This window comes from Glossina fuscipes, unplaced genomic scaffold, assembly GCF_014805625.2.
Source record: "Glossina fuscipes isolate IAEA_lab_2018 unplaced genomic scaffold, Yale_Gfus_2 0, whole genome shotgun sequence".
Classification (NCBI taxonomy): domain Eukaryota; kingdom Metazoa; phylum Arthropoda; class Insecta; order Diptera; family Glossinidae; genus Glossina; species Glossina fuscipes.
Window position 1 is genome coordinate 43,417,913 of NW_023998414.1, and position 27,613 is coordinate 43,445,525.

General features: G+C 33.7%; 1 protein-coding gene and 1 long non-coding RNA gene across 4 annotated transcripts in view; both read left to right on the forward strand.

Moving 5' to 3' along the window:
• Nucleotides 1–9,136: 9,136 nt before the first annotated feature.
• On the forward strand, nucleotides 9,137–9,628 carry LOC119641179. The gene is made up of 2 exons (XR_005247804.1): nucleotides 9,137–9,304; nucleotides 9,502–9,628. It is a non-coding gene; the product is annotated as an uncharacterized LOC119641179 (long non-coding RNA).
• Nucleotides 9,629–9,913: 285 nt separating this feature from the next.
• LOC119643073 (activating transcription factor 3) overlaps nucleotides 9,914–27,613 on the forward strand; it is a 53,256-nt gene continuing 35,556 nt past the window's right edge. For 2 of the 3 annotated variants that reach the window (XM_038042425.1, XM_038042429.1), the window contains exon 1: nucleotides 9,915–10,466. The gene's annotated coding sequence lies outside the window, so the exon portion shown is untranslated. Of the gene's footprint in view, nucleotides 10,467–27,613 lie in introns of all 3 variants that reach the window. The other variant, XM_038042443.1, reaches the window with a different exon arrangement.

The following is a 27,613-nucleotide window of genomic DNA, read 5'->3' on the forward strand; positions in this document are numbered from 1 at the left end:
TAAAAATCGGTTCATAGACCCTAGCATATGTATAGAGATTATTATGAAAAGCAAGCTCTCATGGCGAGAAAAAATATAATTTCAATTTTTAGGAAGTAAATTAAGTTGCAAACTTAGATCACGTCATATGATGTCTGGGACATCCTCCGGTATGTGGGGTTTTCTGAACGGTATGCCTTTGCATAAAAGGAATGTGCAATTTTTAAAGTATTGATACCAAAACGAGTGAATAATTGCACTAGACAAAGTATTGTAGGGCATCTAAAAGTCTGCCTTGCCCGTCTGCTTGTCCTTATTTCTGTTTATTCGAAAAAGAATCTCCTACTTTCCTCCTTTATTTAGTTTAACAGTTCAAGGTCATGAAATTACTTTTTCTAATCAAGTTAAGTACTTGGGAGTTCTACTGTGTAGAAAATTAATCTTTGCCGTCGCATACGGCATACTAACAACACAGACAATTGCCATGAAAATGCTATATCCAGTGTTAACAAGCAGAAACTTTAAACTGACTACTGGAATTAAGATTCTCCTATATAAAGTCATTTTTCAATCAATTATACTATGTATCTGTGAAGTATGGGATAACTGTGCCCTAACTGATATCAAAAATTCGCAAATATGTCAAACTGGATTAATGCGGGTAATCTAAGTCAATTCCCGACATTTCACTTCCACCTCTAACATTTAACTTTGATTTGTACATATTGCTTTGCTTTGCACTTCATATATGTCATTTTGTATAAAGTCTAATATGGACTTTCCTTTTATAATACGGCCATTTTGTACCGTGTCGTACCGAAACCTGTTTGATGTTATATCGAAACCGTTTTATACGAGACTTTGAAATAGTATGTACGATATTATATCGACCACATAATAGACATCGATATAAGTAAAAATAATAAATTCATTTGAATTTCTTATAAAAATTCATATAAACGTATATACGAAAATAGAACATTCTGATGAAATACAGATATTCAAAATATAGTGAAAAAATGCTAATGACGATCAAGGAATTAATTTTCATTAAAAAAATTTTTTGTCACCGGGGGTAAAACATGACCCAGTGTACTGAATTTAGTCAAAAATACCTAAAAAAGAAACAAAACGAACTTGTATAGATCAAAAAAGTGGCCGAAGAAAAGTGAAAGCAAGTAAGTTCGGCGACGCCGAGCATTACATACACTACACCACTTCCCCTTGTACAGTCGTACGCTTATTTTAGTAATAGTACACCAAAAAGTACACATTATTTTCAGGCAAACCCCACATATTGGAACTTTAGTTTTTCTCTCCATATAAGAGTTTGCGTTTGGTGTTAGTGCCTACTTATATGTAGGGGTAAAAAAGATAGACCTAAATTTTTTGCTGAAATGCTCCCATGAATTATTAAGATATCTTGAGATATCTTGTAAGGATTGGCGAAATAAACAGACCCATGTGGTTCAAATTAGGTCCACATAATGTTTTTATTTAATTGTGAGTAAGCGTTCATTAGGCCTTTTTGTCATATAAAGGCTTACGGTTCGTGAGAATCCTTATATGCGGTGAATCCAAAAAGTAGACTTCCAAATCCGATAAGGTAGATATCTTTATCAATTAAGTATTACGAGACAATTTTTACTATGAAATATTGGAAATGCGACGTTTTTACTATATAAAGCTTCAATTTCCGTAGGAACGGTCATGTGAGAGGGGGCTCAAAAAATTACCCCGGCGGTCCAAAGTGTTCACAACAATTTGGAATGCGGAGGGACGACGGGATTAGATTGATTTAGAAAATGATTCTGAATCGACCGGCATAATAAAAGGCGGGTCTATCTTAACCCCATCTGTATGTCACATACATCCGCAGTAACTTAATATATTCTTTACCACAAGTAGCGTAGATATTAGACGTTCTTTAAATCAGTCCAAAGTAATTGCGTTTTAAAAATAGATCAAAATACGCAAAAATATGTTATCCTTACAATATCATTCCCACCAAGTCGATAACGGTTCGCTAGCTTATAAAAATATTCACATTTGTAGGGAAGATTATCAACACACAATTAATTCCCTCAATGAGATTCCATGTTAAAGTTATCCTGCTTTCTCGTCGACCACTCATTCATAAAGTCGATGAAATACTGATACCTGAACGATACGACTATATATCAACTTATTATACTGCTGCAGAATTAACAATTGATCAAAAACAGTTTCGATCCATTCTAATAAGATTGCAGCGAAAGGATCCTTTTTTTTTTTTTTGTTTTAATATGAAGCAAAAACAATGCGATAAGAGATAACAACACGATTTTTTTATTTTAGATGAATGATGTAATGTAAACGAGCGCCTATGGATGGATATCCGTAAAAACTTGACTCGATAGCCGCTTGTCCACATAAATCTGCTCTTATTCCACAGATGACACGAATAATTTTGCAAAATAAGGTCATTAGGAGTTTGTGGTCTGTTGGAGTAAACTAATGATTCAGTATAATCCCGTCCAATAAAGTTATATCGCATGATCCAGACGGCTAATCCACTCATCGTTTCAGATTACCTGATCACGAGATTGAAAGTGAATTGTACACCATGAGCTATGGCTACGGCTATTGAGTGCCAGATAGCACCATATGAAGAAAATCTTGCCTCCGACCGATTGCAATTTGTTTCGATTATTGTTGAACTCGCGCAATGGAACAAGCTTGGCTTGGATAGGCTTTTCACTTGCAAATAATAGAAGATGGACAGCGATCGCATAATGAAAAATGGCATTAGAATGGCCCTGATCTGGCTTAATAAAGTTTATTTAGAATAAAAGAAAACGATAATTGAATTTTGATTAAAAACGCGACGAGCTTTATCCGCGAAGTAATAGTGCAGATCGACATAAAAAGCAGCACTTCGTATTAATGCCACCTAATATAAATGTAGCTAACTAACACTGGAAGAAAGTGCACAAATATATCATAAACACTTAATATAAAATCTGTATATATTATGGTTAAACTGAGAACTCTAAGTAAAGAATTAGACAAGCTGCGAGTAAATTTAAATGTTAATAAGAAAGTGGTTTCGACTATAATACCAAAGACGACTGTGATTAAAAGATTACTAGTCGATTTGCACCATTTTTATACAAGTGCTACAAGATCGCACCCGTAGAGTATATGGGAAAATTTTTACTGTTTTATCTGTTACAGTTGAAGTGACAGAAGAACGCAGTTTCTGTAACCGTGACGTTTAAACAATTTGGCCCATCTTCAACACAAGCCTGCGTATAAGAATTTTCCATGTTTTTGCTAAATGTGAAGTCGATATCTTAATTTTCGCGACCTAAAGAACGTTTACCAAATACAGACGGACGGACGATCTAATATCAATGCTGAATTTGATGCGGATGAAGATGCGATTTATGCGTTATGGGCTGTCTTAAGCCCTCTTCGGGGAGTTGCAAAGATATTGACAAAATGACAATACACCCATCCTTCGGTAATGAGTATAAAAGTAATAAAATATATAAATAATAATCATAGTCATAATAATAATAATAATAATAATAATAATAATAATAATAACAATAACAATAATAAATCTATAATCTACATGCATATTTACAAATGAACTCTTGCTGCCTGATCAGACGAACGTGTGTGAATGACAAACAGTCAGGCAAATCAAGTTCTAACCTGCTGCACTCCTATAAAAATACAATGCTTCTGGCCCTCCCTACATGTCTTACCCATTATCATCAAACGATAGCACATAAGCTTTTAAACATAGTATACGTGTATACTGACACTTGTTATTACTTTTCGCTAGAAAGCACTTCCAACACACTTCACTTTCCGCTGGCGTACTGAAACAACGCTGTGTGTGCGTGCATATGTATGTGCAAAATCTATTTTTAGCTTTCGATAACGACATCGTTTGTAGCCCATTTGCTATAAATCGCGTCATTTTGTCTTCTGATTGGTTGGCTCTTCGCAATTAAACGTCGGTATCTATCGCGCTACACATACACGCACGTAGACACACACATACACACATACACACATACACGCATACATACACAATTGCGATTGCATTAAATCTGTAAGAAACAAATTTGAAATTTGTATATGTATAGCAATGATCAGGTATATCAAATATCCGGCCCGTGCGGCCGAGTTGTGGCAAAAGCTCTACAATAAATTAAGAGATTTTTTTCATCAACTGTATTAGGGAAAATGTTCCTTGCTTACGCTTGACATGCATTGGCTTGATATCTTATTCAGTCATACATAGATGTTTTCGTAAATCTTTAAAAACTTTATTCCGCATATGAAATTTTAGCAAACAGTTTTACTAAACTGTCAACGATGAACGCGTTTGACATATCAGGCACAGCGCAGTTCATAATTTAAGCAAAACTGACGGCAAAAAAAAAAAAAAACAACTCGGCAGCATTAGTATTGAGAAGGTGTTTGCACACAGTGAAAAAAGTAAACAATTCGCTCTTAGAGCCACGCCACACAGAAACATTCTTCTTCTTGTTTAGCTATATTATGAAAAGCATCTGTGCGGTTTAATAAAGAGCGGGGTGGGGATGAGGGAGAAGAATAAAACAGCACTCAAAAGTATATTTCTGTGTTAATTACTGCAACACTTTTCTTTTCTCCTTCTTATTATTTCTTAGGTATTTTCCTTTGAATTCTAGAGAATACAAAATTTAACTTCTCTCTCTCTCTCGCTCTTTTACGCACTATCTCTCTATTCCCCCTTTTCTCTTAATCTTTCATCGCTCTTCTAGCAATTTCTGGTCAGTCGATTGGTGGCTGAATCATTTCTAGTAAAAAAGCGAAAGATCTACGAAAACACAAACAAAAAAAAGAAAACACATAAGTTAACAACAGTTTGGATTGTTCCAAAAATTGTATATCCGCTGCTTATCGCAAGCGAAGGCATATGGATACACATATATGTACGTCGATTTGTTCATAGATGCGTGTCTACTTAACATTCATAGTTTTTTTTATTTTTTATTTTTATTTTTTTTTCTTTTATACAAACCTTAATTTAGTCAACTATGTTAAACTGAAAGCCTGGTATCGGGTGAATACATGTGCACATATTTGCGTTATGAAAGCTTATTTATATATACATACATACAACCAAAATAAAAAATAAAAAAAATAGATAAATAAATAAATTTTTATTACTTATTTTTATTAGTATGCGTGCATGGATGGGATGCATACATGGAGAAGTACAAACAGTCTATGTGCGCTGTGATAGAAAAGAGAAGAATATTTTGAATATTTGAGTTATGCGGGGTGCATGGGTGTAAAAAATGGAGCACATACCAATCTTTGGGTTTTGCTGAACAAAACGTCAAAAAGTAAAGAAGGAAAACAGACGAGTCATGTGACCGAAAGGATTAATTTGGCTTTATATATGCTCTGGGCCAAGACGACTATAGAAAAAACTATAAACTATGAATTAATTCAAGTTTATCAATGTCGACCGACCTAAGACACAAATTGTATTATATATAATATTTTATTATGAACTTTAAACTTGTTCTTGCACATTTAAAACTTTTCAGAATATAATCGATTAATGAAAGAAAAGTCGATTGTTGTTGTCTTTCATTTTTAAGAAAAGAAAAACGTTGCTGTTCTTTCACTTGGGCAATAACAAACCATAAAGAGAAACCAAAAAGAGTTGAGCAGTGTTTTGTATCTTTCCCGAACTGTGAAAAGAATAATATTTTTTTTTTCTTGTTTTTTTTTTTTTTTTGGAAGAGTCAGTGATGAGTGAAGTCGTTTAAGGGATCCAACAAAGTAAAGCAAACGAATGTTCATATCATCTCAAGTTTTGAACAAAAAAAAAAAAAAAAAATGAAGAAAGAAAAAAGAAAAGAAAATTCTGATTGAAAAGTTTTATTTCTTAAAAATTAGACAATATAAACAAAAAAAAAAAAAAAATAAAAATAAGAATAGAAATTTTAAAGACAAAATAATAAAAGTAATGTTTTAATTTACGCCAAGAAGATTATACATTTGCGTGCTCGTTCGAATATGTATAGATTGTGCGATACATTGTTGCTTACGATGAAAAACTTGATGCTAAGAAAGTATATTCAAGGTCACCTCCTGCGCATTTACTAACACGAATATACAAAAAATTTGGATTTGTGTTGTCTCTGTTTGCAAATGTGTGTGTGTGTGTGTGTGTGTGTGTGTGTGTGTGTGTGTGTCTATCTGTGTGCATTTAAATATATGACTAACGCTTTCAATGCAGTCGGCGCAAGCGCGCAACTCTTACAACAATATAAAAATAAAAATATTATACCACAACATCTCACGAAAGCCAATGTTTTTTTTTTTTTTTGCTAAAAAAGTTAATTTGTACGGGAACAGCTTTTCATAAACACGCTGCGAAAGACACACCTATATATACCGAAAAGTTGACCTTCAACTTCTTTGAAAATACATATAACAAAACGAAAACTTGAAAACTTATTTATATTCTTCGTGTTTTCTCTCAAAACCCGATAAAAATCAACAATTATAACAATAACGAAATTAAAATTATAATATTTTACTTTTGAAAAGTGCCGGTCGGTAGTATTCTTTTTTTTTTATTATTGCTTTAGATTAGAAAAAGCATTTAAAGAGGGACTGCATTTATACTTAAATATGAGAGCAAAGCAGTGACAGGAAGAGAGAATTGCAAAGAGAAATAGAGAGAAATTGAGATGCAAGAAAGAAGAAAAAAGAAAAGCTATTGAAGCAAAGCAACCGAAAAACATTTGTAAACTTTCTGTCTCTAATTATTATTTATTTAATTTTTTTCTCTTTCCCTCATTTTTTTTATTGTTTTGGCGCTCAACCCACACGCAGAGTGTAACCCTCTGCGTGAGTGTTTCGCGAACGCAGACAATAAAATTCATCGTATTTTGTTTATGCCTTATAGATGGGTAGACAATGAATATATGTATTGTTGTTGTGTATTTTATCAGATTGAAAAAAAAAAAAACCCAAAAAAATTACAGCTGTTGCGGTTTACTTTTACACGACAACTTTGATTGCTTTAATGAGAAGCGTAGAGACTGCCACGCTTTGCGCTTGCGTCGAATGTCTTGAAAGAGCAACAGCAACAGCAACATCAACAGCAAATCAAGAGCAAGAGCAAGAGCAAGAGCAAGAGCAAGAGCGAGCAGTTGCAGCGTTATAGTTGCGGTGCTTTTTTCTACAGTTTTTAACACACTACCCTCATTTCAGTTATACTGTACATATATATGCGTGTTTGTATCTGTGTCATATGTTTATAGCGTTGCTGTGCATCTATAAGGCCTTTATAACTTTTGGCTTTTCCTGTGATAAATGGGCTTTAAAACATATATATGCATATGGGTAGAACACACACACACACACAATAGGCGAGTGTGTGCAGGCGTCTCTTGCTTTTTACACACACACTCTTTCTCCCTCTCTCTCTTTTATTCCCTTTACGATTCTTTCTCACCATTTGAATTAAAGCGAACACATTACGCTCTTACTCTTAAGTAGCTTGGTGTGTAAGAATATTGTTTAGTTTCTTTCACACAGCAAGTTAAACTATAGACAAAACTTTGAATAGTGGACAATATGTTCTTGTCTTTCTAAATTTCTTTATTGCAAGCTTGATCCAAAAAAAGTGAGAAAGCTTCTTTACGTTCGAACGAGTGGCTTGGATACAATAGAGGGACCAACTTTAAGTGAGGCGTTTAGTTAGGCGTGTGAATTGAAACTGAATGAACTGCCATAGGTCGGGCCGTCATCAAGTTACATTCTCAAGCAATAATCTTCGTACGATTTTCTAGGCATATTGCCGAATATCGCATATCTGGCAGAGTATGTCGCGATTAATTTTGCGAATTGGTGAAAAATTAATTAAATAAATGCGATTCATCCATCATCCAATGGATCCTTTAATTAGGAAATTTCTTGCTTTTGCAATTATTTGCAAATTCCTGATAAGTTTTTGAACGAGCACAAAAACAAAAAGAAATAATAATCAATATATAGCAGCAAAGTATTTCTTAACTTCCTTTTTAACAAGTTTTCTTAATTGAAACTCATTTCAATTGTTGCACTTCCCTGAAGTGGAACACGTATATTGCTCGTAGTCAAACCAGACTAACTAAAATTTATTTAGCGAATCTGAAATTCGAGACATTTGTTTATGGTTTGCCTATATTTTCTGAATAAATTACTATGAGAATGGGTTAACTGTGCTGTGGTCGACAGACCAGCAGCAGCGGCATGTTGTTAAGTTTATGTTATTACTCTTTTATTCGTTTCTATATTTATTTTTATTTTTGTCCATGTTATCTAGATGCGTGTGTGTAATCGTTACTTTTCGCTTTTTTTTCATTTTTTGTCATATTTTTTCTCTTATTATATTTCGGGTTTTTCGATTTTTATGCTATTTTATCGTCTTATTTTGTTTTTTCTCTTTTATTAACTGCAATGTTGTTTGTTGCTGTTATTTGTCAGTTCTTACTAAATGCTAGACTTGGACGCATCACATTGTCCAAAACTTTTTGGGTTTGATTATAAATTCAAAAGAAGAGAACTGTGGCTAAAGTAAAATCGCTCATGAGTCAAACTTTAAATGGTTTTACAAAATTTGAAGCAGAAAAGTTGCCCGTTTTTTTAACACCCTCGCAGAGTTGAAAAAAAAAACAACAAAAAAAACACCAGTTTGTCATATGGATTTCTCCTCCTCCTTCCGACTATTCTACCCGGTTAAGAGTGAAGAAAGAAAAGAAATAAATTAAAACGAAAAAGAAAAATTATTCAAGTAAGCATTCGCTTAATCTGTTGTTGTTATTGCTGTTGCTTTTCTGTCGTTTTTTTGTGAAACGTTTCGATCGTTAGCGTTCTCGCTTTCGTAGTTTTTTTTATTAGATTGTGTGTCGCCGCATTGTTTTATAGCCCCCCGTATATATATATATATACATACACATAAACGCACAAACACACACGCACACACACACACACACACAAACAAACACACACACAAACACACACACACACACACACATATATATATACACCGGGAGATTATTCGTTCGTTAGAATCGCCCAGTATTAAAAACGAAAGCCATACTATGTGAAAAATATTTGCAACAAAAAAAAAAATAAAAAAAAATAATGTTCTGAACGCTGAACACAAGTGAGTAGTGAGTGCAATAGAAAAGAACAAAATAGAGTAGTTGTTTGCGTTCTCGTTTCATACAGTGTTTCGAGTGTTTAGTTAAAACTTTAGCACTTATTTGATGTACGGGTATCGTGGCGTAAACACAAAATTAACGCGTTTAACGTCGTTCGGCTGATTATAATTCATAAGAATTTTGAAAAGAAAAACTTAATATTCAACATTTTAAACAAATATATGCATATATATATATTTATATATATATATATATATATGTGTATATATATATGTATATGTATATATATATATATATATATCAGATATTTTAAAAAAATTATGAAAAGTTACTTTTTAAAAACTTACAAAACTTTTAAGTGACTCTAGATGGCCTTTAATTATTAATTAAAAGTAAGGGAAAAATTATAATTAGTGCTTTAAAAAAAAAAATAAAAAAAACCGAAAATAAGGTAAAACTTAATTACATCTAAAAACAACACAGCATAACGGTCATGCCGTAGTTCATAGAGTTCATAAAGCTAAGCAATTGGCATTTAATCCTGCAAGCATACAAATGGAACTAAAAATTGAACTACGGACTCACTATACAATTAAAAGCAAAAAAGTGCCTCGATTTTGTTAAATAAAAATTAAAACGAAAACAAAAACAAAAAAAAAAAAAAAAAGAAGAAAGATTAATAAAAATTTAACCTTGAAGTGCAATTGATTAAACGATAAAATAAATAAGAAAACTTCGTATTTTTTTTTTTTTTTTTTATTTTTTTTTTATTATTTACTTCTTCAAGCAGAAAAAGCTCGCTTTCTGTATTTGTTATTGTCAACAAAATTTTTGGAAAAAGAAAAAAAAAATAAATAAAGAGAACTTTCTCAACTTCATTAGAATCAAACCTTATGTAACTATCCTCAAGTGATACGAAACGATACGCCTGTTATTGTGTGGACGTGCATACACGCGTACGGGAGTTTATTACGCTTGATTCGAACTCATAAGAACACCTTTTAATGTTTATAAATTAACCTATTACTGTTGTTGGTATAATTGCGTGCTGTACCTTAAACTTAAGCCAATCAATTATTTGTGTAATATTGCTGCTGTTGTTATTGCTGCTATTATTGTTGGGCTTTCTTATAACCTGCTTTCCACTCTACATTCTACTCTTATCTACAACACTACTCTGCTGAACTTTACTTTGGGAGAGGGCCAGGCCATTTTAACACTTGCCATTCCTTCCCATCATGTATCAACTATCATTTGTGCTAGCACTAGGTAAGTAGGTTTCTATCTTTTTTTTTTCTCTCTCTCTCTCTCTCTCTCTCTCTCTTTCTTCCTCTCTCTCTCTCTCTCTCTCTATCTATCTATCTATCTATCTATCTATCTCTCTCTCTCTCTCTCTCTCTCTATGCATAGAATACATGCCATAATAATTGAGTGTTATATGAAATAAAGAGCTTTATTGCTGTAATTGTTACTCTTACTATTACTATTACTGTTACTGTTATTGTTACTTTTTAGGAAAGTTTTAAGAAAATTTTTCGATTAACATTCTTCTCCTACCAGGAAGAGATTTTTCGAATTATTAATACTTATGAAATGTTATGAAAAACATGAAAACTTTTGCATAATTTTCATTGTTGGTTTATCTGCTCGAGTTTCTATTCTACAGGCGACAGGGAACATGCATTAGAAAATTAAAAAATTAACACTTGAAAATGAAAAGATTTTAAACTTTTCTGTTTGCAATTAACTAAAACGTCTTTCTCAATTTGTTATCAGATCATTTTAGTGAATCATATTTTCATATTCATATATGATAATACCTAAACACACTTTACGACAAATCTAGTTTCAAATAATTAACAATTTAATGAACCTATTGGAACCTATTGGTACTTCTACTTACTAAAGGTAACGTGCAGAGACGCGAAGTGAGCGGATTAAAAAAAAAAAAAAAAAAAAAAAAACCCTACATTTCGTTAAAGTAATTTCTATTAAACGAAATGCTTGCAATAAATAGCTTTGCAAAAGTACACGGTATGACGAAACTTCACTTTGCATGCATATGCATGCACGACCTAATCATCCCGCTTTCGCTGCAGGCCCAATTTTGCATATAAACAATACACAAATGTTCTATTGCGCTGAACTAGAATGGATGGAATGAAAGCACAGAAAAACAGAAAAAAAAAAATAAATAAAAAAAAAATAAAAAAAATCATCGCGCGTATTTACCAGAATGTTGGATATGTGAAGCGTTGTATGTGTGTGTATGTTTGTTTGTTTGTTTGTTTGGTGTGTGTGTGTGTGCGTGTGTGTGTGTGTGAAGGTAGCAGCTGTGTTAATATCTTCCCATCTAACAGGTGTTTTATTTATATTTTCAGTTTTGTTGAATATTTTCAATGTTTATTTACATTATGTATGCATACGCGTATGAACGTGAATCTAGCTGTGGATTTCAAATAAGTTAAAACGCGAATGTGTGTTGTGTTTATAAAAAGAAAAACAAAAAGGGGATACGCGAATCGCACGTTGTCATTACTTATGACTTTTCTCTACATTCTACATTCCGCGGAATATGGAATAATGCAAATGGATTGTTTCATTACGTTAACTTAACGTTAACTAACTTGGCGAAATTTTTGATTTAGAAAATTCATTTCAATTTTCTTCTTCTCTATTTTTCGCTATTACAACACATTTTGCCCAGTACTTGGGCTTGATGATAACTGGATAGTCAAAAATTTTTCACTAAAATTTCATTAAATTCATAAAAATGTCGTATGTTCTGCCAATTCGTACAGCTGGCACACATATATCCAAACGAACAAAATCGTTTCTCTTAGTTTTAATTTTCATTTCTAATAAATCTTAAAAATGCTCAATAGGATTCGAATTTATGAAATTAGGCAAAGACTGGTCGTATGGGTGCATACAGCGGTCGTAGATTTATTATATCATTCGCATTTTGATTTCGTTATCTGGTTTGAAGCGGAAATTATCTTTCAAATTGAATAGTGTACTCGATATAATTTAGATAAATCACATACACACGTGCCTGCAATCACTTCGTTTTATTTATGTAAATGACAAAATTTTCAGATTGCGAAGTAAAAATGCATTCCGTCTTTTTTTCAATTTTTTCTTGGCGAAATTTATTGGTGTAATGTATGTGTATGCCGATGGCTCTTACGAGGAACTTTCGACAATCATTGAAAAAAATTGAAAGAAAAAAGTTATCTGCCTTGTATCAATTTTATGCGGATCTATAAATCCGCCTTGAAGAAATAAAGAACTTTAAATATAAGCTTTAGAATTGTAATCGCTAACGGAACGCTCTGGCAAACAAGCATTTATTTTCCTCGAGGATACATGTATATACGTAGAACACATTAACAAGTATGTATGATGGGGTGAGAGCGAGGGGCGGGGAGCATGATCTTTCGTTTCAAGGTTGATACTATCGTAAAACTATATGGATATGCCATTAATGGCGACACCTATGTGTCATCCTACGAAATTTTGAGTGATGTATTATTTATATATTCAATGGAAACTTCGAGGGATAGAGATAAGAACATCAAAAAAAAAAAAAAAAAAAAATTATTCATAAGTTCAATCTCTCCTCTTTCCTCATAAAGCCGTTTTTGCAAAATTTATACGCTTATATAGTTGGCACACATATATCATAGTATATATCGTAAATTAGTTTACATATTCTTGCACGATATATTCATTATTATATGTAAGTTTAAGTTTTATTTCTTACCACCAAGTAAACAGGTTCAAGTAAAGCTAAAGATGCTAAATGATGTTTGTAATTACCTTTCTATATACGTTTTGGGCGGATTTCCTATTGCGTTTTGATTCTTATCCCTTGGCCTTGCCAGGGGGAATTTGTTTCTTTTCGAACTGTTGATGGATGATGTGGCTTACACTACTAGAGCGGATTTCGGGTTTTAGTCGATAGAACGCGCAGCCATGAGCTATCATAATTAATTTTTAAGCCTGGCATGAATAATATGAAAAAGGAAAATTTAAGACCGAGTTCTGTGATTTTCAGGTCATAAACGAGACTGACAGTCAGTTAAAGTTAAGGCTAAATCTGTTTCATATGTTGATCAAGACTTCCCACTTAGCGAGCTTAGCCTTGACGCGGATGGAATTACTATTATAATTATTATTATGATTATTAGGCACAAATTTGGAAGAGATTTTCTCTTAGTCTCTTCAGAAAGAATAACGCATAACGCTTAGCATATATGGGGATAGTATAGCAGTTCTTCTCCTTCCTCCTTTTCTCGTGATATTCATTTAATGCAAGCAAAACTAAAAGCGTGTGTTTTGTCTCAAAAAATCTTTTGCGTACATTTTTCCAAAATCAAAAAAAAAAAAAAGAAAAGAAAAGAAAAGCAGCGCGCGCGCCCTCGAGCAAAGTAAACTAAAAATTTCCATTTTACTTCAAGTTTGGTCTATTTGTCATATTTTTTTTTCGGAAGCATCTTGTGCGTATCTGCATTTGAATTGTATGACCGTGCTTTTGCACAGACACACAAGAAAAGTGAAATAAATTTTCATTCATTTCAGATGTCGCAATTTGAATTTCCGCACGAGAAAAAGAATGGAAAGCAAAGGAAACGAAAATAATAAGAGTAAAGTGAAAAACTGATTCAAGTTAATTGATTTCAATCGAGGCATGTGTTTGATTTAAGCAGTAGAAGACGTAGGAAAAAATAATCGTGCTGAAGTGGGGTGGATGCCAGTCAGCAAACGATGAATAATAAATTGCAAAAGGCAAAAGAGAAAAAAAATTGAAAATTTTGCTTTTGCTATCAAGTGGAAAATCAAGAAGAAAATTTGTCAATCATCAATGAGGGTGGCTTGTTTCGTCGGCAACATATATGTATACTTAGCGTACATGCGTCATTGTAATCAATATTAAAAGGGAGCACCGTCCGTCGGGGAGTATAAGACAATAGCTTCATTATATGCTTCCATGTGAAAGCGTCGTTAAATTTACTGATTTGAAAGCAACGATAGAGAAAAAGTCGCAATGTTCATAGTTTCGTATAGCATTTCACGATCTAAAATCTATCATATTGTTTTATGTAATAGGCATGGGTGGATACAACATCATGCATTCTCGAATCAAGTCTGTCTTGAAAAAGATATGCGACCTAATTCCGTAAAAACAGAGGAAACAAAGCAATGAGAATAAAAATGAGTTAATATAATAAAAACACACACACACACACACACATATATATATATACATATATATATGCATATATCAATATTAATATTATGTACAAAGATTTTCACAAAAAAATCTCACAGAATATAGTCATAATCATATTTGCATTATTAATAATTGCTGTGTGCCAACGATTGTTTGGGAAATTGCTCGAAACCATTTCGAATAGCGGAAAGCGACTGCGTTCGCAGCAAATCTTTCCTACGAAGACATCTTCATTCAACTTCACTGCCTGCCTTTCGAATGAGGCGGTGAGCGCGTTAAGTTCATTATACTGGTTTGCAAAAATTTTATATATGCGCACATAAGCATGAGGTTCCTGAGGAATTCCTTACACGCAAAATAAAAGCTTTTCCTTCAAAACATGAATCGCATCAACTTTTCAATTCTTATTTGATCTGCTGCTGAAGTCACAAATATGTAAATGATATATATATATATATATATATATACATATATGATGATAAATAGTTTGTGTAATACATGCTTTTGGACGGTGGTTGCGATTTTACAATGGATTGATAGAAGAGATTTTTGTATGCGATAACCGAATGTATTAAACATATAATACAAACCACAGAAAATTGAATGCAAACCGAATGAATCGGCAGACACTTATGCATATAATTGTAAACAGACATGTACGTGATCCTACAGAAACTTTAAAAATTAATTTTTTTTTTTTTTTAAATGACAAACATCTCTCTTTGACACTCTTCTAGAACTTCTGGGTTTAAACAAAAAAATTGCTTTGTTTCATTTTCATGACAGCAAAAAAAAAAAAAAAAAAAATTAATAAATAAAGTAAAACAAACGCAAGAAAGCAAAATTTGTTATAAAAACCAGATGCTTTACTTTTTTAGATTTCGAAATAGTTTCATTTCTTTTTCTTTTTTACACCCTACACCACTTGCGCGTGCGTATGCGACAGCCAGAAAGACTTGAGATAGACTCATCTTTTATTATACCGATCGATTCAAAATTACTTTCTCGTAGCGTATCTGCGTCCGTCTGTCCATCTTGTTTCTTGTTATACTCAGGTATACAGATATGCACATGCTTTGACCCAAAGATGAACGCTATTGAAAATATTTCGGATCTGATTACTTCTTTCTTTGGCCACTTGCACTTCCAATTTAAGGGCTTGTTTTGAAAAGTCAATATATGAGCAATCGTATTAAGCGAAGCGATGTAGGGTATTTAATGATTGGTCGTGTCCCACTCTAGCGCTTTTTCTCGTTTTAATTTCATTTACATTCTTTTCACAATAGTTTATTGCTACTGTTATCGATATCAGATGGTTGTTTGAACAAATACATATAGTTTTATGGTTAAAATCTCATTATTTTCTGAAGCTGTTTGGCTGTTTGGTTTGGCTGGCAATTGAGCACAAATAATAAATGCTACTGCGGATGGTTTTAATTAAAAAAAAAGGAAAAGAAAAAAAAAAAACAAAAAAAAAAAAAAGAACAAAAAGCTAATATAAAACGAAAGAAACCGAAAGCTTTTCCAAAATTTAATTAAAAAATTGATTCTTGTCGTGAGAAGAAATCCTCAATGCGTGCTATCAAAAGACAAAAGTACAAAGATCGCGGGCTTCTCTTAAATAACGAAATCTCAACGGGCCGATCGAGTTCGCTTTTGTGGTATGCACAGTGGTATGCCTATTAAATTGGTACATCTTTAATTTTGATACCCAAATGATTGATATTGTTTCTTAAAGTCAGAAATTATAAATTGCCTAGACATAGTATTTGTGGACGGATTATAGCCATTACAGTCAATGAAATTCCAATAAGAATGATTGATTTTCCCTATAAATGTTTGCTTTGCGGAGAAGTCCAGAAAAAGACGCCCAGACAGACAAAGAGTTTACCTGTCATGAATAAATTCAGAGAAACTCACATTACAAGCAGAATAACAGAACTAGTATGCTCTCCACCTCTACGGAGTGTGTATACAAAAACTATGCAACGCGCAGCACATGTTGTAAACTGTAATGCAATCTTGCGGCAGCCTTATAAGAAAAAAAAAAGCAATGATTCGATTTTGGCGCCCGTTCAAACAAAGTCTTTCAGTCTATTGTGCCATCGGATATAATACAGCATTAGAGGAAATCTTCACTTCCATTAGGGCGTTATTTCAGGAAAATAAGCTATAATACTAATGCATTACATTCAATTTCATTGATTACGTCCACACTGCAGTGGCCCGACTACAACAATATTCATAACAAGTTTCTTTATCATTGACTGATAAGAAGCAGATTTCTTTGGGGATTTAACGTGGGTACGCTATAATGACAGTTTTTACGCAACGGTACTCAATGACACGGCTTGATTTTGCGCAACTGGCGCCCTCCACAGAGCTCGGGTCGACTGCCACATTTGATATGCTGGCATGGGTACATGCTCTCGATTATTACTATATCAACGCACTTTTTGTTACCAGTTACGGCCTGTATTTCCTCCTTAGCAATAGTCTATGAGGAAAGAAGTGCTCGTAGCGAGCTTCCTCCAGTGTACCTCGAAACTATCCTTCAGCATATTTGTCGCCAAGTTATAGATAGCCCAAGTCTCTCTCGTTAGCTCGCAGACACCGAAAAGCCTCTCTACCATTTGGACTTTCCTGCTTGTCCACCTCCCAACAGAAATAGGAGGTGAGAATAGTCACGTCTATGATCTCGCTTACTCTTTGCGGCTTGGGAGAGAGTCGTAGTTTCTCCCGCCACTGATGAGAAACACTGCGAAGATATTATGTGTGTAAATGCTAAGTTTATTTTTAACAACAAAACTAAATACTATTGCTTTATAGACAAAGCAAGTCAAGGAGTGTATAGGAAGAGATCTGAGCGAAGATTTCTTCTTCATATATTTAGATTGCTATGAAGCTCAATTAGTGTATAATGAGAAGATTATCGCGAGAAGATTGTTATTGATCTAAGAAGTAGTAGTGGCTTGAGGGCAGGGCATAGAGCTGTATATAGATATTTCTCCTCGAATACACTCCAGGTGTATTTATAAAACAAATTCAAAATTGATTTTAAGCTACATAGCCTACAACTACAAGCGTTCGCGTAGTCGGATGTAGGGAGTTCAACGTGCAGGAGTTTCGACACGTTTGTTACGCGAGGGCGCGTATTAAATAGATCTCGCCATGTCCAGAAGGGCTAAATGGCCCATAATCATGACTTCAATGTGGTTTTAGGTAGGCCTCCTGAATGACGAGAACTGCCCCGCTCACTCACGGCCAATGGTTAAACACTGCTTATTTAACCCATGTCTCAGCGGACACCGTGAAACTAAGCATATGTTGCACCCGTTATATGTTAATATGCCATGCTGTATAGTACATAACAAAACTGCTTTGTTAAATTCAAATTTGAAGCTTCTTGTGGCGACATCTTCCGATACTTTTAGACTTTTGAACTCGCAACTTTCTGGGTGAAGGAGGCGGAATAATAAATTAAATACAAATCTATTGACCACTGATAGATGTTAAATAGACTGATGGAATTCACTTCTTGATGAGTTAACTGTAAAATGCTTTTTCCGCCCCCATTTCTTAAGTGATTGAATAGCGTGATCAATGCGTTTGTGTCCGTAAGTTGGCACCTGCAGAAGACAAACTTTTTACAGGTCAATTTCTTTACTGTCCGACATTTATTCTATTAGTTATTATACTACTGACGGATAGAGGGAATACTTATTTTTTCATAATGTTTGCGGCACTCAAAAGGAAGCTTCGGAGATCCGATAATATGTATATATTTTTTATCAACATTAAATTCTGAATTGATTAGGCCATGTCTCTCCGTCTATGCGTTGTTGACAATCTCGTGGTCGCGCAGATGAAGATATCTATTTCAAACTTGGTAGAAACATTGGAAGTTTTCGCAGGCAAGTTGATATTAAAATTGGGCCAAATTGGTCAAAGCAACAAGCCCTCAGCCCTCAAGGCCTTGATATGGGTATCAAATAAAAGGACACGGAGAGTAGAAGGCGCCAAGGTAAGTCTGTTAAATTCTAAATTAACAATGGTGGATGTCACGACGTGGTTAATAAATTTTTTTCGTAACAATACCTTTAGGGAAGTAAAAGGTGAAGAATAAAGTGTATCCCATTCCCCTTTGGGGCGCCAGAGATTTTAATGGCGCTAGGGTACGCGAGATATGACGCTTATGAACTTTCTTTGTGTGTATTTAATATTTTTGGATTTTTTTGTTGTTGTTTTTGTTGTAATTTCTATAAAAAGCTGAGGAAACCTACACTAAATTTTGATTGGCTGGCTGGCTCATTTACTACTTGTCTATATGACTCAATGCATTTTATGAATGATTTTTTAAAGTTATTTATGAATGAATAAATAGTTGTTATGCCAGAGCAATGCTAATGAATTTATGTTGACAACTTTTCATGTACGCCTACACAGAGAACAAGAAGAAGAAAATAGTAGCAAAAAAAAAAAAAACTGTGGAAGAGTAAAAATTTCTACATCGTTAAGAGAAACACGTTTTTCTGCTAAACACTATTATAATTTTCCGATATTGAAGGAAAAGTTCAGCGCGAATTATTGAACGCTGCTTAATTCCGTATTAAATCCAGTCAGCCATTTAGACAGTCTTTAGGAGGAGCATTAAAACCTTAAGGAAGAAAAGAAGAGAGAATTTTCTTTACACCTCTTCCATAGTGGCAAGAAGGCGTGAATGGTGGCACTTGTCGTCTTTCGTACAACGTATGTATTCTTATCGGGGCAACGAAATAATTTAAAGAGAAACTTACCTTCAATCTCTAGAAGATACTTCTGTTTTCACATTGCTCCATCTTGCAAATCAAAGGTATTTTTATAAAATTTATGATTTAGTCTCCGCATCGGGAATAGATTAATTTCTGATTGTCTTCTGAGGCGGGCGAAGAGAGTAGAAGAAATGTATATAATACAGGGTATCTCTTACATACTTAGTATTGACCGGTCACTCAGCGGAGGTTCCCTATGTTCTGCGAAGGCACGGCGCAGGACGCACTGCCAGGATAATTCCAACTTTCAAACAGTACCTTCAAAGTACGTCTTCAGTCGAAGTAAAACGACCTTATATGCGCCTGTATGCGTTATTTCAGCATCTTCTACAAATTTGTAAAATTTTAAGACTGATGGAAAGAAACAGAACTCTTAGATTCTTAAACTGGTTGTGACGAAGTGCACGCGCGCGCTTTAAGCATTCTTTGCCGACAAAAGGTTTATCACATTGAACGCAACAGTAATGACATTTTTTTTTAAGTTTATACCTCTTTTGGTCTTAGCTGACTTTTTTGCGAAACGTATGTACATAACTACTGAGATAAAATCCATAGGTTAAAAAGTAGAAAATAGCTGCAAGTCGCTCTGGTAAAAACAGAGATCTAGAGATTGGGTAATCAAATGAAATTCAAAATCAAATTAAAGAAAATAGATTTCAATATAATTAATTCAAGGCGAAGCATACATGTATCTGCATGCACACTTGAATAAACTAGTTGAACTTAACGTATCTGTGTATGTGTATTTGTGTATATATGCATGTAATTTATCTTAATTACTGATCTTGGAAATTATAAGTTTGAAAAAGATACACAACGAAGGAGAATAAAGTGAAAGAGTGAGAGAGAGAAAGAGAAAGAGAGAGAGAGAGAGAGAGGGACAAAAAAAAGGGGAGAAAGACTGAGAGAGATGCAAGAGAGAAATAATGCAAACTTTACAAACATTTCGAACATTACAGTAAATGGTGCATTAACATATATATATATATATATATTTATTTATTTATATATTATATTTGATAATGTTTTACACCTTCAGGCAAAAATACAGAAAATTCTATAGATATTATTTTTTTTTTTTTTTCTTCTTATAATTTGTGTATATTTCATGGAGAACTAACCTTTTCATTATTTTCAACACTATTCGAATCGTTAATTGCGTTTTTGTTTTTTGTCTAGTTTATGTGGGCGTTGGTGGCGTCTTGCTTGTTTTGACCGGTGGAGCTCGTGTTTTGCATTTAGCTCTCTAAGCCGTACACAATTATTTTAACTAATTTTCTAACTTAGCAGCTAGCGGCTAATGTCTATCATTAGATGAAATCTCTAATAGGAAAAAGATATAAAGAAATAAAATTCGTATACGATAAACGCTGCTTGGGTGACCAGTGCGGCATCATAACGTTCCGACAAATTTCATTTTGAGCTTTCGGATTTGTTACTCAGCCACAGGCGAATTTCTGATTGCGATGATTAATTATTTTGTCATTGAATGTATAGACGATGGATTTTTTTTTCGTTTCTATGAATACAACAGGTGTGAAAATCATTGTTATAATGAATATCTATTTGGACGCATTGCTTGCATTAATAAAATGATAAGTAATTTAAAATGATTTACGTTTACTTTTTTACGATTTTGCAAGTTAAATCGTTCACGGTTCACTTTATTAAGAAATCGGTTTAATTACTTACTTACTTACTTACTTTCTCTCTCTCCCTCTCTCTCTCTCTCTCTTCCTCTCTCTCTCTCCCGATCGCTATGTTAATCTGAAGGTGCGAAAAGCGTAAAATGTATTGTTTTAAAATTTTATTTAAATTAATTAACATATAACTGATGAACGAAGAAGAGCCCTTTTTTTGTAATAGACACCATGTACGCCGTGTAAAGCGTACGTGCACACACTTTCATGTGCATGCGCGTGCACAAATGAAAATTGCAAAAATTTTTGTGATAAACAATCAACCGTAGCGTAATATGATAACCATAGCACAATGCCGCCAATCATCTACAAGATAATGGATTTTAATATATTTAAGCAAATATTTTGTTTAAAATCTGTTTGAATGGAAAACGGAATAGAAGATTTCTGTACAACGGACTGAAGATTGAAGATAGGCGGATAGGCTAGATTAGTACATAGACAGACAGACAGGCAGACAGAGAGACATGCGGGCGGGCGGACCGGCGTCCAATTAAGCGATAACCGTGACAATTCGTCGTATAGTTAGTAGTTGTCTTACTAGAGTTCAAGATTTCATTCAATGTTTGTTAAAAGTAGAAAAAAAGTACAAGCAATTCAAGTCGCACCGCTAGTACACATACCTAAGCCAAAGGTGAACACCATGCATGATAGCGTGCTAGAAAGAGAAACCGAAAAGTATATTTATATATCTGGCTGACAAACAAGGTCATCATTAGCATTTGAATAGTAAGAGAAACGACAAAGCGTAACAACAAAAACAACAATGCGACAGCACAACAGCAACAAAATGTGAATAAATTATGAAACGCACTTGAAGTAAACAATAAATAAGACAATTTGAAGACGAACTAAAAATATTTACATTAATAAAATCAAATGGAGAAAAATCAATTAAACTGTTTCAGCTGTAAGCATTAGCTTGGAGTATATCGGCGACAGTACCACATGTTCACTTAGCTATGGATGGCATTAAGAGTTTTTTTTTTTTTTTGTTTTGGTGCATTAAGCTACGGGAGAGAGACTGCAAAAGCAAGTGCTTACCTTATTTATTCGATAAGTTTGCTAAGTCGGGAGCCATTATACGCAGATTTTCTTTAAATTGATTAAATGCCACAAAGCCACTGGCACAGTAACACATTATTTACATTATATATATGTACATATATATATATATGGGTATATGTATATTTGTGTGTTTCATTTCTCGTAGACAACATAAAGCAAAGCTGCAAAAAAAAGAAAAAAAAAAAAAAGAGACAATTAATTAGAAACGCCCGCTAATGATCGTACGTAGGTGGTTTGATGCGAACGAGCGAGTGTGTGAGTGAGTAAGTGAGAAAGCGAGCGAGCGACTGACTCTAAAACAAAGTTTTAAATTAGATACACTTTTTTGCACACACAACCAATGAAACATAAACAAAGTTTATGAACCTTCATTTGCACATTACGAGCAAAGTAAGCAAACAAACAAGCAAAAAAAAGTTAAAAAAAAAATCTACACCTAGTACGTATAACAAGCGCAAAAACCTACCGGATTTCCGTACAACAAAAAAAAAAGAAACAAAGAAAAAAGTACATAAAATAACTCGCATAAGCGATGTTTTTATGTTGAACATTACACACATGTGTGTTTAGCATAATTCTGAATTTTAATGTGCTCTCCGTCACCTCTGTCCCGCACTGTGTGTGTCCGCCACTTTTTTACTCCGGTAGAAAAAAACAACAATACTTGTTCGTAACATGAACTTTTATATTTTTTTTTTTTTTTTTTTTCATTGATATATTTTCTGCTAACAAGGGAGCGGTCTTGTTATACTAAAAAGTGCGGCGCAAGTACACTATTACATAAAAAATCTTGTGTGTCTGATGGCCCCGCTCTTTTCTCTGCAGATTTTTTGTCTTTAAGGTAAGTGTGCAAACGGAATAATAGTTGTTTGCTTCTTTTCTTTTTTTTTTTTTCTTTTGGTCTACCTTCAAGTTAATCATTTTTCTTCCTCTTTAGTACTTTCTTTTATTCGAGCAACTTGTCGGTATAAGCGCTTATGCTATCAAATAACCTATTTATATATATATATATATATATATTTTATATATATTTATATATATTTATATAGGAATTAATTTGTACTTGCATTACATACAAACACACTCACGTCTCTCAACACTAAAACCACATATTAAATTTTGTTTCCTTTCTTATTACTTTCTCTTTTCTAATGCTCGCTTTGAAGAAATTTAATAAAATATATATATTATATGTGTTTAGTCGAAGAAGAAGAAGAAGAAGAAGAAGAAGAAGAGCAAAATAAATATAATATCCGTCGTAGTGTGAATCTTGACTAACTGACTTGAGCGGAAATTGCTAAGTGTTTAGTTAATTGATTAGTTCATCAGTCGAAATCATCTAAATCAGTCTTGCGACATTTGTAAAAAAACGTTTTTATTTAAAGCAATTTTGCAAACACTTTTTGTTTTTTGAAAGTTTATTTTCGACAAGTGAGGAAGGATAGAACGATTGCACGCATTTGCAATTCTAATTCCTTAGTTATCATTAAAATTTATTACCAATTTTAACTTAATTCGATGGATAGAGCAACAGATCGAAGACATGTGACAGACACAATTGGCTTACGATAACAGACACGGACGAACCATAAAATGGAGGACATGTCTAAAGCGAGTCAAAAAAGCAGTCATCAGACGAATATGCGGACGAGCAGATTGAGGACCGACTATATCTAAATAAGCGAATAAGCGAATAAATCAACTGACTGAGTACTCTATGGGGTCCTTCTTGCATATCATTACTGAAAGGAAGGGTTGGAAAGTGTAAGAAAGTAAGGGATTCCTCATTATTATTTATGAAAAAAAGTTTTTAGAAAGATTTCTATGGTATTTACCTGCACTTATCATTCGTTTTCCTTTTGATTATTATACCATAATTAAGATTAGTATACAGTCACGGTGGGATACGTTGTCTATATATTTTTTGACCCATTGTTGTTGTTGTCGATTGTTTTTTTGTACTGCATTTTAATTAACATATTGTGTGAATTGGAGCAAATTGTTCGTTACGTTTCGTTAAACTTTTCACTCTTCAATATATGTATATATATATATATATATATATATGTTTTGCTTTATGAGGTGTTGTTTTTCAATTTTTCAATTCTTCATCTTCATCCTCTTCTTTTTCTGTTTCGTTCAAATTTAATTATCGTTTGTAAAATCATCCTATCATCAACTGACCGCCAGTATGATTAATGTTAAGTGAAGTCATTAAGTTTTTAACAAATATGAACTTACTTATATACGTAAATATTAGCATAAGCTCACACACACATACACACAAACACACACACACACAAATTTTACAAATGTTAGTTGTGTAATTATTTTCAAATTATCAAAACAGAAAAATGTGAAAAACGAAAAGTGTGAAGGGAAGAAAGAAAAATTAAAGGTCGCTAATAATATTTAAAGGGTAACATAGCACGCAGCTTTTACAGAAATGAAATTTATGACATTTGATATTTCAAAAGAAATTCAAAAAAAATAAGGAAATTTTGTATTGCTTCCAAGAATCCATTATGGCGAAAGGACGAATAATTGCCTTATGCCGTATTTTGTAAGAAGTTTGGCAAAAAGTAATAGGTTTGACTCCATCCACTATACGTGCTAAGAAAACCCGAATGAAAATGTCAGACTGTACATATGATCCAGACAAAAATCGGTTTATCTCATAATCATCGGAATCGGAAGAGAGCCAAGTCTTTAAATTTCAAAGTTTCAATGATACTTGAGGCTGCAGCTAAGAGCGACTGAAAATTCAAGAAATAGTCGGCGAAAACATTATACACACATATGTATTCTTATACTAACTTTTGTGGAGATAGCTGTTATTCCAGATATCATTAGGCCACTAAGCCCAAAAATTACTGGGACAAAAGTGTCTTGTTTTTCTTCTTATTCGAGACGTGCCCGATAATTTCATAGGCATAAATAGTATAATAATAATTATTTTTAATGCTTTCTGTTTCAAAAATAATCGTAATAAACTATTAATTATGTGGGTGGGTGGGAAAACACATTTTATAATTGAATTGAATTTTTTAATTTATTTAATTATGCATCCAATGCCAGTAAAAATTGCATAATTTAATATATAATAAAAAACCAAAAAGTAGTTAGATTCGAGCTTTCGGTTAAGCATCATCTATGATCTTTCTTCCATGAAGTAAAATGTAGGCTTTCTTCTTAACTGGAAAGTAAGATGTTACAACAGTTTGATGCAAAGTGTTTGGTTCACACCGAAACTACGCGAATTCATATATAGATCCAGAAACTTTCTGACAAGTGAATAGACTGTGGAATCTCTATCCATTAATATTGTATATTGTTACGTAAAGTGCCTCCAGCAATGTCACGTTTTTAACCGAATCTTTCTGAATTGATTTTGTTTTCTTTGCAGTTTTCAGAACACTTACAATGTCTTAATGCTTTTTCTGACCTAGTTATAATTCATTCGAATATCACGATTCACTACTCCTTCGATTTGATTGACTTTGTCTTCGGCGATGTTAACCCCTTTTGTCGGTTAAATTAATATATAATGTGAACTGTTGTCAATTTTCTCGCAAATTGCCAGCTGCATTGGCTGGTCAAGCGTGTCGCGTCTTTGTTTAATTTTTGCATTTGAACAGTTTCGAGAGGGAGTACAAATACGAGTAGTTTGCTCATTTTAAGGGCCAATAAATTATTCGCTTTAGCCATATTTGGTTGTTGACATTTTGATTACGATCATAAAAGTCTGTTCGTTTTCCTCTCCTCTGATTCTCTTCAGGCGAAATTCGGAAATAACGAAAACGAATTTGTCCTGAAAGTTGATCCTATGTAGTACTATCATATAATCACATACAATAGAAGTAATGGGTGCTTTTGTTTTGAGGTGAAAAACCATCGAAAGGCGATCAGTCTCACCCACAGTCGCGATACTCTAACCCTCTTTACTCCCATCCGCTACTCTGTGGCTGGAGCGCTTGGGTGTGGTCTTCACTGGCAAGATCCCGTACTATTAAAAGCACTATTTAAAAGCCTGCCGCCGTCCACCACATTTGTCACGAGATCGTCGGGCGAAGGAAACTGTCCGATTTCCGTCTGCATTCTGTGCCGTTCGTTTTGGTATTTTGGACATGCAAAGAATACGTGTTCAGCGTCTTTAGGGCACTTGCAAAAACTACAAAATCGATCTTAAACCTATGTAGATAAGCGTGTGTATATAGGTGTACAATGTAATATATATCATACACTAATCATAATTAAATGAACATTTAACTCCTTGCGACACGCACAAGTAAACTAATGCTGAAAGTCTAAACAATCACTGCACCGTTTGAATTCAAGTTGCACTTGAAGAGGATGAAATTGTGTTCAAAAATGTTTCGGTTCTATATCACACTATAGACTGGTCTATTGACTGATTAAATCGAAACACTTTCTGCCTAATGAATAGCGAGACGGCACGATGAAAATCTTCGGATTCTCTGAAGCCAATTATATTATATATCGCCAGTCGTATATGCTCAAAGCAACATAGTTTGCTTATCCTTCACTGGATCGTTTAAAAACATTGCACTAATTATCATCTTGTTTTCAAAAATATTAAAAATATTATTATTTATGCCAACTTTAAAGGAAAAATATATTTATTTGTGAGCACTTGTGATGTATAATGATTTCAATATCTTTTGTATGTTTTTATCTCTTTTGTTCAAGAACACGTATGTATGCGCGTGTGTGTATAGTGTCAAGGAGAACGTTCGTTACATTTTTTCATCAAAATTCAAATGTGTTTTCGTCTAGCTGAAATGAACTTTGTTGAGCCCAGCAATGGGCGGCATTTTGATCGATAACTTCTTTCTTGGGAAAAAACGTTCCGACCTCAGTAAAGAATTTTCGAGATTTCTCAGCTTTGCACCGCGAAGAGGATTCTGCAAAAAGCAAAGCAAATGGTAATACGATCGTTTAGATTAGATCTCTCTAGCCCAGCTTTTTTTAGCTTCTTACCGAGTCATGAAAGATGATGTATATGATCTGGCTTTGCCGTAATGGAACGATTATGCCTTTGTTTGCCTTTAGTTGTTTGCACTCGAAGAGAACGACCGCAATCGTATTTGATTAAGTTGATGCAGATCATACTTCACGATTCCCTTCTCTTTTCTCTACAAGCAATTAAGCAATCAATGCGAGCTTTGGTGCGTCACGTGTGCGTTTTCGACCGTCTTAGAATGCGAGATTTTTTAATACACGCTTGCTCATGTTTCATCGCCCGTTATCAATCTGTTACAAAATGATGATCGATTTCAAGTTTTCCATATTCCACTTGAATATCGTGTCCCCCTTGATAAAGAATGGATGATCCAAGAATTTCATCGATTAGTTTAACGATTGGACGACAAAAAAAGCATAATCGCGTTTTTTCACGTCGGCTTCCAGGGCGGAAGGAAGCAGACAATTTGAGTTGTTGAGAGTTTGATAACGCAACCTCGCCAGAAACATCACAAATATAGTCGTAAACTTGCGAATTATTAACCTCCCTCCCCCGGTCAATGTTGATGTTGAGATTTTAATATATAGCGAATTTCTTTAATATTTGAACTTATTTAA